We start from the raw sequence: 16,125 nt of genomic DNA, 5'->3' as shown, positions 1-16,125 counted from the left end.
ACCAAACCCAGAGCAATGTCAATAGATTCAGTAAGATCCCATACACTCTCCCTTGTTTATCCCATTGGAAGGCATGTGTAGTGTGTACTATCTAGCTCTCTGACTCAATGGAAAAAGCGTGAGTCTTCCCGCTCTCAGTCAGGCGAAGGTGAAGTAATTCAGACGCAGCGACGCAGAGCCAGTAAACACTGTGTCCGGCAGTGTGATTCAGTAAGATGTATAGTTGTTAAGAGAGAGGTGTCTTTTTGAAAGAGGACAGAGGGTTTTGATAGTCACAAGGAGACCGCCTGACACAAAGCAGAAGCGTCAGACAGACGCACTTGACGGCAGAGAAGAAGGCAGCTGGTTGAAGAAAGGCCAGAACAGAGGTGATGACGAGAGGAAGCTTGAATAGAGACGTTGATGCAAGGAAGGTGTGTGTGTGTGTGTGTGTGTGTGTGTAAGGAAGCTTGTTTGCAGTGGTGGAAAAAGTACACAATAGTCATACTTGAGTAAAAGGGAAGTCACCCAGTAAAATACTACTTGAGTAAAAGGGAAGTCACCCAGTAAAATACTACTTGAGTAAAAGGGAAGTCACCCAGTAAAATACTACTTGAGTAAAAGGGAAGTCACCCAGTAAAATACTACTTGAGTAAAAGGGAAGTCACCCAGTAAAATACTACTTGAGTAAAAGGGAAGTCACCCAGTAAAATACTACTTGAGTAAAAGTCTGAAAGTATTTGGTTTTAAATATACTTAAATATCAAAAGTTCATGTAATTGCTAAAATATGTATTTATTTATTTAACTAGTCAGTTAAGAACAAATGATTATTTATAATGACAGTGTGTTAGCTGGATTCGATCTAGCAACCTTTCGGTTACTGGCCCAACGCTCTAACCACTAAGTTACCTGCCAATACAATATCAAAAAGTAAAAGTATAAATCATTTAAAATTCTAATTATTCAGCAAACCACACTCCACCATGTTCTTGTTTTTGTCATTTAAAGATATCCAGGGGCTCCAGCAAGAATGTTTGTTTGGTGAGTCCACCAGATCAGAGGCAGTAGGGATGACCAGGGATGTTCTCTTGATAAGCGTGTGATTTGGACCATTTTCTTGTCCTGCTAAGCATTCAAAATATTACAAGTTCTTTTGGGTGTCAGGGAAAATGTATGGAGTAAAAAGTACATTATTTTATTAAGGAATGTATTCAAGTAAAAGTAAAAGTTGACAAAAATAGAAAAAAATAAAGTACAGCTACACCAAAAAAGGACTTAAATAGTACTTTAAATTATTTTGACTTTAGCAATTTACGCCGCTGCTTGCTTGAGACGTCTGCAGTAGGTGGTGTGTGTGTGTGTGTGTGTGTGTGTGTGTGTGTGTGTGTGTGTGTGTGTGTGTGTGTGTGTGTGTGTGTGTGTGTGCGTGCGTGTGCGTGTGCGTGTGCGTGTGTGTCGGGCCCAAGAAGAGCACAGGCGGGGGAGTGTTTTACCCTTCGTGCTCTGAAGACGTGCCACAAAAATGTTCTCCCCATTCATCCACCCAAGTGGCCAAACATCCCGCTTGTGTGACAAAACGTTTTACCATGCTAATTATATTTAAATCATATTTAAATCTTTATATACATATATTTTTTTTCTGACATGCTCTCCTTGTTGACAAGATTTAAATTTGACTCTCTGCATAGCCTGCTTCTGTATCACACAGGTTTTTTGACCAAGGACTCTCCTTGGACGAGCTAAATTCACACACACACACACAAATCGTCCGAATTGGATGATTCATGAAAGAAGACCAGATGTATCGAACTGCGTAAGGTTGAAGATGCAGTCCTACTTCTGTAAAGAACTCACCTTGAACTTAGCTTGTTGAAAACCTGTCAGACTCTCACACGAATCATCAGACTTAGGAAACGTACTGTTATCGGACATCCCGACCTGCATGTAGATGTACGTTGTACAGGTTCTAGCATGGAGTTGGGCATTTACTTCCATATAGCCCTATATGCCTCTGTGAGTCACTATGAATGGCCTCCGAAACACAGGTGTCTAATTTCAGTACTATGTTTGCACTGAGGGAGTTCCCACATAACTGTTTTTAGAGATGGCCTAGCCACACACATAGAAACACACAGGGCACTTCCACACAGGCACACGTTGCTTTAGCTAACAAACAAACCTCACTCATTTACCGAAACCACATCTCAACCATTTTCCTCCCACATGACCTTAGGTTCTGAGAAAGCTGTGCGACGTTGTTTGATCTCAATGACACCCAGACCTTGTCGTTTTACGTAGAGGCTCACTTTCAGTTTGCTTATGGGAGGTTTGGGTAACTGACAAGGCCACAGCCAATCATATCTGGGCTCTCCATCAGTATCGGGACTACTGAGAAAAGTACCCCACTACCCAGCTCTTTGCCATCGTCATCATCATCATCATCATCATCATCATCATCATCATCATCATCATCATCATCATCATCATCATCATCATCATCTCTGTTTTGATCATTCTTTCTTTCTTTTGCCGTTTTGTTCTCTGCAAATCCCCCCGCCTGTTTCTCTCACCAACCCATCTCTCTCTTTCCTTCCCTTCTTTTCTCTCCACCCTAATTGTTTCTTTGATATTATGTCTCTTCTCCTCTTATCTCCCACTGTGACCAACACAACAACAACAAAACAAATCCCGCTCGATGACATACTCTTTCCTGCTAGTCGGGTATAACTGCAGAGATCCCCCATCTATCGCTTAGCCCTCTCTGGGCTAAAGCCTCACTCTGCCTTTGCCAACGGGGCTTCTCCGCACTGCTCTCTAACCCCATGGCCGATGGAGATACTGTTTGTTTGAACCGCTGTCACGGCACACGGCCTGGGAAGCTAGCATGAGCGGCTAAGTATATTGAGGAGCGAACTACCATAGTGAGGACACAGACATTCTGAGCCAGGAGGGAGGAATAGAGCATACGAGCATGAATTTAAAGCCTGAGCAGTACCCATGCTGGCGACATTCAGGCCTTACCCAGGCCCGATGCTGCCAAATAGAAGGCCCTGCCTGAAACTGCCTGAAAACCGAAATCAGCAATAACTTCCTCCGTTCGTAAATCCATTAGCTGCTCCTCTCTTGTCTGCCACTCGCCCGCACTCTGCTCATGCCTGCTTTGAGTCTGTAAGTATCCATAGCAACGGCTCGGCCTGGGCTGCTCAATGACGATACATGAGAGAGCAGTGAGCTGTTAGCTACTTCTCCGTCACTCGAAACTCGGATAGAATTCAACGTTATTATTTTCTCTCCTGTTTTTATATGTGAAGCACTTCTGACACCATGATATGATAGTCAGATAGGACTGTACTACAGCCGAGCACGGCTCCACTTCAAAACGTTAGTGATCAATTTAGTGATACCACAGCCCTACCCGTTCCCTGGTTAGTGATGAAAAAAATCATCCCTACCCACCCCGAACCCGATGTGTAATGTCGGGGGCCTGTCGGGCTCGGGTCGGGTAGCAGAGCTCTAGGGAGGGAGAACGTGCGTCGGCTATCTGTCCTCTCCTGGCTTTGTTGTCTTGTTGTTCTCTTGTTGTTGTCTTGTTAGCTGTCTCCTTTACTGTGTTGTTGTTGTTGTTGTTGTTGTTTCTGTTCCTCCAGCTTTAATCACAAATGGGGGAGAAATGGGGCCAGCAGATGCTAGCCTCTGAGGGAGATGGAGGGGAGGCTACTTGACTCATTTCGGGGACTAAGTGTTCGGTCTGACAGCAAGTTATGTGGATTTGGACATATTTGGACAAATAACTCCTTTTTTTGAGGCTATTAATGATGTCTACTGGCAAATTGGAAAATATCCAAAATAGTACTTAAAAGCTACGACGAGCTTGAGCTCCTTCTGTCCTTGGTCTGAGAGAGCGTTATGAGGATTTGGACAAATAACTTGGGATTTGAAGGGATTCGGAGAATGTGTCATAGGCCTGTCCACAATAGAAGCTAAGACGTTCGACCTCCTGCTTGGATTGTAAGTAAACACAACCATCCCTTAAAAAAAGGACAATTTTCAGCGTGCAGTACGTCATCTCCATAGCAACCATCAAGACTAGACGGGGTGGTAGGCTGAAGAAAATGCACACTCTGTCTCTCTCATCTGACCAGTATAGCTCTTCTTACCAAACAGCTAACACACTGTCACCCACCGCTAGGCTAAAGCTACTCTAGTTAGCCATGGGAGACAATCAGCCACTAGCCGTGCCCGGGTCGCGTGTGGACGTCCATTTCCCCCCTCTAAGAGTAACACAGCCACTCCCCCCAACCCACACACACACACACACACACACACACACACACACACACACAGTAGAGCTATTCCATCACTCTGACCATTTTAACGTCACAGGGGCTATGTGCACCTCGAGCAGCGTTGAAGCTGTGACCCGTTGGTCAGGGGTACTTTTTTGGTGATTAGACGTCATCATCAGGCCATAGGATCCTCTGCTGTGCTACACTAACAACGGAGGAGTTTGCATAGAAGTGAGGGAATCAAACCATGGTGTTGACTAATACATATGTTTATGGATTTGGTTATCTCTCTCTCCCCCCCCCCCTATCTCTCTCTCCCCCTCATCCCTCTCTCTCTCTCTCTCTCTCTCTCCCCTCACCTCCCTCTCTCTCTCTCTCTCTCTCTCTCTCTCTCTCTCTCTCTCTCTCTCTCTCCCCTCACCTCCCTCTCTCTCTTGGATTTATCTTGTTATTCATTTTTCATTTGATTTTCATTTTTTCACACAGGTTTACTTTGGGTTCAGTATCCCTAGCGGTTGCAAATTACACAATCGTTGGGTCAAATACTTCTGTCTTGAATTAGTCATAAAATGCAGCTTAGTGGACTCTTCAGAGGGTGCCAACATAGTATTTAATGCAGCACCATCTTATCTAACGTAGGCTCGGTCAACATTGTGATGTGGTCAGCATTATTTAAGGGAGAGCCATCCAAGAGCAGTGGGTTGTCTACATCAGTGTCCAGCTAACGGTGTTGCTGCCTGCAGGGGTCAGGCAAAGTGGCGCTTCCTGGAAAGAGAGCAGGAGAGAGAGAGAGAGAGAGAGAGAGAGAGAGAGAGAGAGAGAGAGAGAGAGAGAGAGAGAGAGAGAGAGAGAGAGAGAGAGAGAGAGAGAGAGAGAGAGAGAGAGAGAGAGAGAGAGAGAGAGAGAGAGAGAGAGAGAGAGAGAGAGAGAGAGAGAGAGAGAGAGAGAGAGAGAGAGAGAGAGAGAGAGAGAGAGAGAGAGATGTCTACAGTATCTGGGGCCCTCTGACCTCCATGTGTTACCCACAAGGCCCCACGACAGCTGGCCAAGCAGCCTGTCCACCAACACCGGTGTCCCCTCTACCTTGAGAGCAAGATGGGGGGAGAGAGCAGGGATGATGGAGGGAGGGAGGAAGGGACAAAGAGAGGGAGTGGGAGAGAAAGAGCAACATTGAGGATAAGAGGAAAGAAAAGTAGAATGTGGAAAAGAGAGATGTGCTGGCTGGCTCTCTCTAGTGCCTCTAGACTGGAAGGCAGTGCTGGTCAGTGGACACATTGCTCCACTCTGTCATACTGCAGCATGTCAGCAGCACTACTCAGAAAAAAAGGTGCTATCTAGACCCTAAAAGCATTCTTCCCTTTGAAGAACCCTTTTTGGTTCCAGGTAGAACCTTTTTGGGTTCCATGTGGAACCCTTCCCACGGAGGGCTGTACATGGAACCCCAAAAAAACAGGGGGGACAGCGGAAGAACTCTTTTGGAGCCCTTTGTTCTCTGGAGTGTACACCTCAAATGTGTTTACTAAACCTCTCTTAAAAAAATGTGTTTACTAAACCTCTCTTAAAAATGTGTTTACTAAACCTCACTTAAAAATGTGTTTACTAAACCTCTCTTAAAAAATGTGTTTACTAAACCTCTCGTAAAAATGTGTTTACTAAACCTCACGTAAAAATGTGTTTACTAAACCTCACGTAAAAATGTGTTTACTAAACCTCACGTAAAAATGTGTTTACTAAACCTCTCACGTAAAAAAATGTGTTTACTAAACCTCTCGTAAAAATGTGGAACTTAATCACTGTTATTATTGGGGAGATGAATCTGGTTTCACTTTCAGTTGACGAGGGTGACGAAAAAATTTTTACTAAACACCGAAGACTGAAAAAAAATGTGTTTACTAAACCTCCTTCAAAATGCCTGTTTACTAAACCTCATGTTTAAATGTGCTTTACTAAATCACAAGCTCAGAAGCAAAAAAATGTGTTTACTAAACCTGTGTAAAAATGAGAACTTAATCACAGTTATGTTCTGGGGATGAAAGAATCTGGTTTCACTTTCAGTTGACTGCAGGCCCTGACCCTCTCTCTTTCCTCCCATTTTATTCCAAACACCTGAAGACTGAGGCCCTCAGTATAAAATATGTATCCTCCTCCTTCAGTGCCCCTGTTACTTCCTTTCCTCCCAGCTGTTTATCCTGCTGCTCTGTCACTGAGGCCCTCATCACAAGCTCAGAAGCAGCCCATTGAACATGCATATCAGTGTGTGTGCATAAGCAAGAGAAGCTTGTTTGCACAGCATGTTCTGAAATGAAAGAACTCTTTCTCTCTCTGTCACTGCAGGCCCTCGGCCCTCTCTCCTCCTCCTCCTCCCACTCTCTTTCCTCCTCTCTCTGTCACTGCAGGCCCTCAGCCCTCTCTTCTCCTCCTTCTCCTCCCTATCTCTTTCCTCTTCTCTCTCTGTTACTGCAGGCCCTCGGCCCTCTCTCCTCCTCCTCCTCCCACTCTCCTCCTTCTCCTCCCTCTCTCCTCCTTCTCCTCCCTCTCTCCTCCTCCTCCTCCCACTCTCTTTCCTCCTCTCTCTGTCACTGCAGGCCCTCAGCCCTCTCTTCTCCTCCTTCTCCTCCCTATCTCTTTCCTCTTCTCTCTCTGTTACTGCAGGCCCTCGGCCCTCTCTCCTCCTCCTCCTCCCACTCTCCTCCTTCTCCTCCCACTCTCCTCCTTCTCCTCCCTCTCTCCTCCTTCTCCTCCTTCTCCTCCCTCTCTCTTTCCTCTTCTCTCTCTGTCACTGCAGGCCCTCGGCCCTCTCTCCTCCTTCTCCTCCCTCTCTCCTCCTTCTCCTCCCTCTCTCTTTCCTTCTCCTCCCTCTCTCCTCCTTCTCCTCCCTCTCTCTTTCCTCTTCTCTCCTGTCACTGCAGGCCCTCGGCCCTCTCTCCTCCTTCTCCTCCCTCTCTCCTCCTCCTCCCTCTCTCCTCCTTCTCCCTCTCTCTTTCCTTCTCCTCCCTCTCTCCTCCTTCTCCTCCCTCTCTCTTTCCTCTTCTCTCCTGTCACTGCAGGCCCTCGGCCCTCTCTCCTCCTTCTCCTCCTCCTCCCTCTCTCCTCCTCCTCCTCCCTCTCTCCTCCTCCTCCTCCCTCTCTCCTCCTTCTCCTCCCTCTCTCCTCCTTCTCCTCCCTCTCTCTTTCCTCTTCTCTCCTCTTCTCTCTCTGTCACTGCAGGCCATCGACCCTCTCTCCTCCTTCTCCTCCCTCTCTCCTCCTCCTCCTCCCTCTCTCCTCCTTCTCCTCCCTCTCTCCTCCTTCTCCTCCCTCTCTCTTTCCTCTTCTCTCCTCTTCTCTCTCTGTCACTGCAGGCCCTCGGCCCTCTCTCCTCCTTCTCCTCCCTCTCTCCTCCTTCTCCTCCCTCTCTCTTTCCTCTTCTCTCCTGTCACTGCAGGCCCTCGGCCCTCTCTCCTCCTTCTCCTCCCTCTCTCCTCCTCCTCCCTCTCTCCTCCTTCTCCTCCCTCTCTCTTTCCTTCTCCTCCTTCTCTCCTCCTTCTCCCCCCTCTCTCTTTCCTCTTCTCTCCTGTCACTGCAGGCCCTCGGCCCTCTCTCCTCCTTCTCCTCCTCCTCCCTCTCTCCTCCTTCTCCTCCCTCTCTCCTCCTCCTTCTCACTCTCTCCTCCTTCTCCTCTCTCTCCTCCTTCTCCTCCCTCTCTCTTTCCTCTTCTCTCCTCTTCTCTCTCTGTCACTGCAGGCCATCGACCCTCTCTCCTCCTTCTCCTCCCTCTCTCCTCCTCCTCCTCCCTCTCTCCTCCTTCTCCTCCCTCTCTCCTCCTCCTCCTCCCTCTCTCCTCCTTCTCCTCCCTCTCTCCTCCTTCTCCTCCCTCTCTCTTTCCTCTTCTCTCCTCTTCTCTCTCTGTCACTGCAGGCCATCGACCCTCTCTCCTCCTTCTCCTCCCTCTCTCCTCCTTCTTCTCCTTCTCCTCCCTCTCTCTTTCCTTCTCCTCCCTCTCTCCTCCTTCTCCTCCCTCTCTCTTTCCTCTTCTCTCCTGTCACTGTAGGCCCTCGGCCCTCTCTCCTCCTTCTCCTCCTCCTCCTCCTCCCTCTCTCCTCCTTCTCCTCCCTCTCTCCTCCTCCTCCTCCCTCTCTCCTCCTTCTCCTCCTTCTCCTCCCTCTCTCTTTCCTCTCTCTCCTCTTCTCTCTCTGTCACTGCAGGCCATCGACCCTCTCTCCTCCTTCTCCTCCCTCTTTCCTCCTCCTCCTCCCTCTCTCCTCCTTCTCCCTCTCTCCTCCTTCTCCTCCCTCTCTCTTTCCTCTTCTCTCCTCTTCTCTCTCTGTCACTGCAGGCCATCGACCCTCTCTCCTCCTTCTCCTCCCTCTCTCCTCCTTCTCCTCCCCCTCTCCTCCTTCTTCTCCCTGTCTCCTCCCTCTCCTCCCTCTCTCTTTCCTCTTCTCTCTCTCCTCCTTCTCCTCCCTCTCTCCTCCTTCTCCTCCCTCTCTCCTCCTTCTCCTCCCTCTCTCCTCCTTCTTCTCCCTGTCTCCTCCTTCTCCTCCCTCTCTCTTTCCTCTTCCCTCTCTCCTCCTTCTCCTCCCTCTCTCCTCCTTCTCCTCCCTCTCTCCTCCTTCTCCTCCCTCTCTCCTCCCTCTCTCCTCCTTCTCCTCCCTCTCTCCTCCTTCTCTCCTCCTTCTCCTCCCTCTCTCTTTCCTCTTCTCTCTCTCCATGTTTCAACACTATTTCTTCTGCGTTCCAGAATAGCCAAACTGACATCACCAATTCCCCCACCCCATCACCACCCCCATCGAAATCGTGGTTGCTATTGGCAACTGTCCGTGACCCTAGCCAATAAAGAGAGGTTGTACACAGCGCTCCTGCTTGAGGGCATAAAAAGACTCTGTGTGTGTGTGTGTGTGTGTGTGTGTGTGTGTGTGTGTGTGTGTGTGTGTGTGTGTGTGTGTGTGTGTGTGTGTGTGTGTGTGTGTGTGTGTGTGAGAGATGCGGAACGGAACGATAGAACAAAACCTCCCAGCATGCAATGTTGCTTTAGCTCTCTGTCTTGATATTTCATTGGACAACAACATATCTATATCGACCCTATTGGTTGGTTGCCTAGCTAGCTTACTGTATGGTGCCACATAGGGCTTTTGCTGTATACAATATGGTTCCCCTATAAGGATTGTGGCCTAGACGACTGTGTAATGTGTGAATGGAACAGTGTGAGTTTCTTACAGCTGTCTCCTTTTGGTTCCGCTTGTATCGTACCACACTTTTGGTTCGTCAAGTTCCATTGACTTTTGACATAGCTTTTTCTCCTGGGGTGTATTTCAGGCCCCTCTATCAACAAGGTCAAAGTTCAAGACCGAGTCCTGTGAGAGTGGACCACACTTCAGGTCAACCTTGTGTTTTTTCTCTGAGCTTTTTCCCCTCCACACACACACACACACACACACACACACACACACACACACACACACACACACACACACACACACACACACACACACACACACACACACACACACACACACACACACACACACACACACACACACACACACACACACACACACACACACACACACAGGCACCCACGCATGCACGGGCACGCAAACACACGCACGCACACACATTGACAGACACACGCACACACTATAACCTCCCGGTCGGACTAAACTGGTGAGACTCCACAGACCCAGCCGTAGCTTGATAATCCCACACTACCCTTGCCAACCAAAATGAAACTCTTTATTTGTGTTCTTCGAAATTAGGGAAAGTTTGCTGGAAATACCACACGGGTTGGATTTGGGTTGTTGGGTTGCCATCTATCCACAGAGCTGTATGAATGGGAGCTAAGTTAGGTTGGAGAGACAGAGGAAGAGAGAGAATGAGAGAGAATGAGAGAGAGGGGAAAGAGAGAGACAGAGGAAGAGAGAGAATGAGAGAGAATGAGAGAGAGGGGAAAGAGAGAGACAGATGAAGAGAGAGAATTAGAGAGAGAGAATGAGAGAGAGGGGAAAGAGAGAGACAGATGAAGAGAGAGAATTAGAGAGAGAGAATAAGAGAGAGAGGAGGGGGGGAGGAAGAGAGAGAATGAGAGAAAGGGGAAAGAGAGAGACAGATAAAGAGAGAGAATGAGAGAGAGGGGAAAGAGAGAGAGAGGAAGAGAGAATGAGAGAGAGGGGAAAGAGAGAGAAAGATAAAGAGAGAGAATGAGAGAGGGGAAAGAGAGAGACGGAGGAAGAGAGAGAATGAGAGAGAGGGGAAAGAGAGAGACAGATAAAGAGAGAGAATGAGAGAGAGGGGAAAGAGAGAGAGAGGAAGAGAGAATGAGAGAGAGGGGAAAGAGAGAGACAGATGAAGAGAGAGGGGAGAGATCCTACACAGGCTGTTGACATGAAGTGATATATATTTCCTTTTGAAATCGTTCTACTACTCTGCTATTGCCATTTTCTCTCTGGATAGATTAGCTGTCTATCAGTGTGAGTGTCATGATGTGCTCCATCTACTCTTTATCCACAAGTTATGACTTTCCCTTCACAGTTGAAGGATTGCCAATGCCATTCTCCATAGCTGCGTGTGCTCTCTGGCTTGCCCCTGTTCTCAGTAAGCACTGACTGGGACTTTGGAGACGGAGATGATATGCTTTTAACTGAACGTAAGTGTGTGTGTGTGTGTGTGTGTGTGCACGTGTGTGTGTGTGTGTTTATGTGAGAGCAGCAGCCTTGTGTGTAGTGTGTCCTGCCAGCTGGACTGTCAACCCCAATCGGCATCCAAGGGACCGCAAGGAAAGAACGGGGGAGGGACACATAAAATAGAGCCTTTAACATCCAATGGTTCACCCCATAGTGGATTATTCTCCCCCTCTCTGAAGTATTATGGTTCAGTCCATTTAGCTGAAACGACAAGACACTCACGAATCCTGACATAGTTGTAAATCACTTCGTAATTACTTCAGCATCACAGGACACATCATTAAAGTGTCAGTTATCCTCCTAAAACTATTCAGAAGTGTTAGAGTTCACTTCATTTAACGATCACGTTTTTTTAAGCATAAACAACCCATTTACACACTCAACAATCCCCGTAACGTTGTAAATCACGGCCATGATTAGTGTCAGCTATTCTCCAGAAACTATTCAGTTGGAACAGAATGGAACAGGACCTCGGCCCAGGTTGCGCCTTATTTGCTATTGTTTGCCAGTTCATGTCCGCTCACCGCAAGGAGCCTGGACAAATCAACTCCTCCGTGTTCATCTTTACAAAGAGGTGCTTGACCCCCGGGAAGGAAGCCAAATTGGTGTGTGTGTGTGTGTTGAGCAACTGGGCAGCGACACACCTAACAGCTGCTTGTTTGAATAGCAGTGCCTGTGTGAGTGGGTGGGTGCTGGCTGAGATAGCTATACAGTAGCTCCACTAAATGGGCTCATATTATTAACTATGCTTTTAATAGGGCCGAGAGAGAGAGAGGGGGAGGGGGGGTGAGAGGGGGATAGGGGGAGGGGGGAGAGTTAGAGGGGGAGAGTGAGAGAGAGAGAGGGGCGAGAGGGGGGTGAGAGGGGGATAGAGTGAGGGGGAGAGAGAGGGGGAGTGAGAGAGGGAGAGAGTGTCTGGTTGACAACAGTAGTATTACTGTATTGTTGCCTAATGGATAGAGCCCTGTCTGTACAGCTCTCTTCTAATCTATTCAAATCCCATATAGCTAGACAGTAGAGATAGCACTGCATACATAAGCATGATCACATGTCACTTTTTAAATGTATTTTATGCCTCATTGACTATACTGTGTAAGAGAGAAATAGACACAGTATCTCTCACGATCTCCCAATGACAAAAACCCATTGAAATGATTAAAGAACACCAAGCTCTTCGTACTATAATTGCAGTGTTCTGGGCTCAGGCAGAACTACCGTCACTGAATGATTGCCACTGAATGACTGCCACTGAATGACTGCCACTGACTGACTGCCACTGACTGACTGCCACTGACTGCCTGCCACTGAATGATTGCCACTGACTGACTGACTGCCACTGAATGACTGCCACTGAATGACTGCCACTGACTGACTGACTGCCACTGACTGACTGCCACTGACTGACTGCCACTGACTGCCTGACTGCCACTGACTGACTGCCACTGAATGACTGCCACTGAATGACTGCCACTGACTGACTGACTGCCACTGACTGACTGCCACTGACTGCCTGCCACTGACTGCCTGCCACTGACTGACTGCCACTGACTGACTGCCACTGACTGCCTGTCACTGACTGCCTGCCACTGACTGCCTGCCACTGAATGACTGCCACTGACTGACTGCCACTGACTGACTGCCACTGAATGACTGCCACTGACTGACTGCCACTGACTGACTGCCACTGACTGACTGCCACTGAATGACTGCCACTGACTGACTGCCACTGAATGACTGCCACTGACTGACTGCCACTGACTGCCTGCCACTGACTGCCTGCCACTGACTGCCTGCCACTGACTGACTGCCACTGACTGACTGCCACTGACTGACTGCCACTGACTGACTGCCACTGACTGACTGCCACTGACTGAGGTTTTTGGAAACATTTATATTTGCACAATCCCTGGTGAGGATTGTGAAATAGAATGATTGTTCTTGGCAGTTGTTGCGGAGATGGAAAACCGATCGTCGTTATTGTTTTTTATAGGAGAATTAAACATATTTAAATGAGAGACTGATGTGTATATTTCGATATAATCCGTGAAATTGGAAGGCTTGCATATCTGCTTTCTGCCGCTCCTTGTGCTAGTAGCCATATTTGCGCTGTGACATTTGAGTCTGTTAGTCTTTTACTCGCAGAGTGAAATAAAATAGAGACAAAGATAACCTACGCTGCAGCCAAATCCCTGTCTGACTAAGAGGTCATTTGTCACGAAGGCTCCTTAACATTCCACTCCCTGGAAATATACTCTTCGTTCAGTAGCCTGAACTTATCACTGCTGGTGGAGATGGGGAGTTATTATGAATGCTGTTCTATGGATGTCTTTCACGTGATGATTTCCTCACTGTGTGACTAGAACTATTGAGTGTGTGTGTGTGTGTGTGTGGGGGGGGCACTGTCCATCTGTGCGTCCATCCGCCTGTTTCTCTCTCTGTCTTTCTCCCGCTCTTTCCTTGTCCAACTCTTTAATACAGTACCTGCTACTCCTCTGCCCTACCTTTCTCCCTCACTGTTATCCTCTCTGTAAGGACATGTTCCAGCCAGCCTGGCCCTCCACTGATACGTCTGTCCTCTCTGTAAGGACATGTTCCACCCAGCCTGGCCCTCCACTGATACGTCTGTCCTCTCTGTTAGGACATGTTCCAGCCAGCCTGGCCCTCCACAGACACGTCTGTCCTCTCTGTAAGGACATGTTCCACCCAGCCTGGCCCTCCACTGATACGTCTGTCCTCTCTGTTAGGACATGTTCCAGTCAGCCTGGCCCTCCACTGATACGTCTGTCCTCTCTGTTAGGACATGTTCCAGCCAGCCTGGCCCTCCACTGATACGTCTGTCCTCTCTGTAAGGACATGTTCCAGTCAGCCTGGCCCTCCACTGATACGTCTGTCCTCTCTGTAAGGACATGTTCCAGCCAGCCTGGCCCTCCACTGATACGTCTGTCCTCTCTGTAAGGACATGTTCCAGTCAGCCTGGCCCTCCACTGATACGTCTGTCCTCTCTGTAAGGACATGTTCCAGTCAGCCTGGCCCTCCACTGATACGTCTGTCCTCTCTGTAAGGACATGTTCCAGTCAGCCTGGCCCTCCACTGATACGTCTGTCCTCTCTGTAAGGACATGTTCCAGTCAGCCTGGCCCTCCACTGATACGTCTGTCCTCTCTGTTAGGACATGTTCCAGCCAGCCTGGCCCTCCACTGATACGTCTGTCCTCTCTGTAAGGACATGTTCCAGTCAGCCTGGCCCTCCACTGATACGTCTGTCCTCTCTGTAAGGACATGTTCCAGTCAGCCTGGCCCTCCACTGATATGTCTGTCCTCTCTGTTAGGACATGTTCCAGCCAGCCTGGCCCTCCACTGATACGTCTGTCCTCTCTGTAAGGACATGTTCCAGTCAGCCTGGCCCTCCACTGATACGTCTGTCCTCTCTGTAAGGACATGTTCCAGTCAGCCTGGCCCTCCACTGATACGTCTGTCCTCTCTGTAAGGACATGTTCCAGTCAGCCTGGCCCTCCACTGATACGTCTGTCCTCTCTGTAAGGACATGTTCCAGTCAGCCTGGCCCTCCACTGATACGTCTGTCCTCTCTGTAAGGACATGTTCCAGTCAGCCTGGCCCTCCACTGATACGTCTGTCCTCTCTGTAAGGACATGTTCCAGTCAGCCTGGCCCTCCACTGATACGTCTGTCCTCTCTGTTAGGACATGTTCCAGTCAGCCTGGCCCTCCACTGATACGTCTGTCCTCTCTGTTAGGACATGTTCCAGTCAGCCTGGCCCTCCACTGATACGTCTGTCCTCTCTGTTAGGACATGTTCCAGTCAGCCTGGCCCTCCACTGATACGTCTGTCCTCTCTGTAAGGACATGTTCCAGTCAGCCTGGCCCTCCACTGATACGTCTGTCCTCTCTGTAAGGACATGTTCCAGTCAGCCTGGCCCTCCACTGATACGTCTGTCCTCTCTGTTAGGACATGTTCCAGTCAGCCTGGCCCTCCACTGATACGTCTGTCCTCTCTGTTAGGACATGTTCCAGTCAGCCTGGCCCTCCACTGATACGTCTGTCCTCTCTGTAAGGACATGTTCCAGTCAGCCTGGCCCTCCACTGATACGTCTGTCCTCTCTGTAAGGACATGTTCCAGTCAGCCTGGCCCTCCACTGATACGTCTGTCCTCTCTGTAAGGACATGTTCCAGTCAGCCTGGCCCTCCACTGATACGTCTGTCCTCTCTGTAAGGACATGTTCCAGTCAGCCTGGCCCTCCACTGATACGTCTGTCCTCTCTGTAAGGACATGTTCCAGTCAGCCTGGCCCTCCACTGATACGTCTGTCCTCTCTGTAAGGACATGTTCCAGTCAGCCTGGCCCTCCACTGATACGTCTGTCCTCTCTGTAAGGACATGTTCCAGTCAGCCTGGCCCTCCACTGATACGTCTGTCCTCTCTGTAAGGACATGTTCCAGTCAGCCTGGCCCTCCACTGATACGTCTGTCCTCTCTGTAAGGACATGTTCCAGTCAGCCTGGCCCTCCACTGATACGTCTGTCCTCTCTGTAAGGACATGTTCCACCCAGCCTGGCCCTCCACTGATACGTCTGTCCTCTCTGTAAGGACATGTTCCAGTCAGCCTGGCCCTCCACTGATACGTCTGTCCTCTCTGTAAGGACATGTTCCACCCAGCCTGGCCCTCCACTGATACGTCTGTCCTCTCTGTAAGGACATGTTCCAGTCAGCCTGGCCCTCCACTGATACGTCTGTCCTCTCTGTAAGGACATGTTCCAGTCAGCCTGGCCCTCCACTGATACGTGTCTGACTGTCTGATATTGAATATAGTTGTTCTTCTGTCCCTCGTCGACCTTCCATGACTCAGTGCCATGGCAGTTTTAAAAAGCACTCTAATAAATACGTGTCAATGTGTCTGTCTGACTCTCAGATAACTGGTAGGTGATAGACTACTTTCACTCAGATAACTGGTAGGTGATAGACTACTTTCACTCAGATAACTGGTAGGTGATAGACTACTTTCACTCAGATAACTGGTAGGTGATAGACTACTTTCACTCAGATAACTGGTAGGTGATAGACTACTTTCACTCAGATAACTGGTAGGTGATAGACTACTTTCACTCAGATAACTGGTAGGTGATAGACTACTTTCACTCAGATAACTGGTAGGTGATAGACTACTTTCACTCAGATAACTGGTAGGTG

General features: G+C 48.7%; 1 protein-coding gene across 6 annotated transcripts in view; it reads left to right on the top strand.

The window, feature by feature from the left end:
* The window catches only part of LOC118364808 (potassium voltage-gated channel subfamily KQT member 5-like), a 168,401-nt gene that overhangs the window by 8,567 nt on the left and 143,709 nt on the right, over nucleotides 1–16,125 (top strand). The gene's annotated exons all lie outside the window — the stretch shown is intronic.

This window comes from Oncorhynchus keta, unplaced genomic scaffold (genome assembly GCF_023373465.1).
Source record: "Oncorhynchus keta strain PuntledgeMale-10-30-2019 unplaced genomic scaffold, Oket_V2 Un_contig_1690_pilon_pilon, whole genome shotgun sequence".
NCBI lineage: Eukaryota > Metazoa > Chordata > Actinopteri > Salmoniformes > Salmonidae > Oncorhynchus > Oncorhynchus keta.
Note: the sequence above shows the minus strand (reverse complement) of the source record. Positions and strands in the feature narration are given on the sequence as shown.